Below are 1,305 nucleotides of genomic sequence, written 5' to 3'. Positions count from 1 at the left end.
GAAGCACTTTATTTGACGAACGAAAGGCTCAGCTATGCGTCGTTTTTCCGTCTTTGCTTTTTCGCAGCGATGCGGAAGCCGTCTGTGTCATTTTTGTTGGCGTCGATGGCTACTAGCGTAGAAGTGTCAGTTTCGATTTCCTGTGGCAGCCTTCCTTCTCTCCGTGTTGGATAATTCTAGAACGGTGTCTACACAACGACATCTGGTCAGTTAATCAGTCCTTTAATCTTGTAATTTAATTACAAATCATCAGTTACGAGCATAATTCATCAATCGTTCTCGATTTTTAAATTTATCAGGGTTTTGCAGTGCGCGAGTAAATTAGTATAACTTCAGTTTGTTGGACAGACTCATTTTTTTCATTGAATAATCATTCTATTAAATGGTATGATTCTGTCCTGTACTGTACAAGTTCTTTTCTTTCGTACATAATTATTCCAGCCAACGGAACTGCCGCAGTGGCAACACCGGTTCCCATCAGATCACCGATGTTAAGCACGGCTTGGCTGGGCTAGCACTTGGATGGGTGACCACCCGGTGCGCCGAGTGCTGTTGGCAAGCGGGGTGCACTCAGCCCTTTTGAGGCAAACTGAGGAGCTGCTTGATTGACAAGTAGCGGCTCCGGTCTCGGATACTGACATACGGCCGGGAGGGCGGTGAGCTGACCACACGCCCCTCCATATCTGCATCCGGAGACGCCTCTGGGTGAGGATGACACGGCGGCCCGTCGGTCCGCTGGATCCACCAGGGCCTGAGGAAGGAGTTTTCGTTTTTACATAACTATTCCCCTCTGCCGTCCCTTCCAGTGAGAAGTTGATAAGTTAGCTATTCTTCGATGATCTGGGTTCTAGAAGATGGTCATCTGCCACTTCACCTGGTAAGAGTCATCCATAGACTTTGTTCCTCATCTATTCCTATAAGCATTTCTTCCCTTACTGAAGATTCAATACCTGCGCAAGATTGGCAGAAGTTACTTAAATTCAAAGAACGATATTTCAGTCGAACTGGAAAGGATCGTAGTTGTCAAAACACATGTTTTGAAAATAAATTATTTTTAGACACCAACACTACACTGTCAGAACGAAATCAACGTTTTTTTAAACAAGTTACTAGAGTGAGTCGCTGTGGCACGCAAGTATCACAGAAGTCTGATCAGCTGTTTGAAACGTCATTTACTATCTCGTTAAACTGGAGGTGGAACTTATTTATTCAAGTGCGCACACACACACACACACACACACACACACACACACACGGGTGCATATATATCATTAATGCTGCTACGATGAAACATTGGCGTCTTGA

General features: G+C 44.8%; 1 pseudogene; it reads left to right on the top strand.

The window, feature by feature from the left end:
* The first annotated feature begins 440 nt into the window (after positions 1-440).
* LOC126290483 (5S ribosomal RNA) lies at positions 441-558 on the top strand (annotated as a pseudogene).
* Positions 559-1,305: the final 747 nt, after the last annotated feature.

The sequence above is a fragment of the Schistocerca gregaria genome, chromosome 1 (assembly GCF_023897955.1).
Source record: "Schistocerca gregaria isolate iqSchGreg1 chromosome 1, iqSchGreg1.2, whole genome shotgun sequence".
In the NCBI taxonomy this organism is placed as follows: Eukaryota; Metazoa; Arthropoda; class Insecta; order Orthoptera; family Acrididae; genus Schistocerca; species Schistocerca gregaria.
Note: the sequence above shows the minus strand (reverse complement) of the source record. Positions and strands in the feature narration are given on the sequence as shown.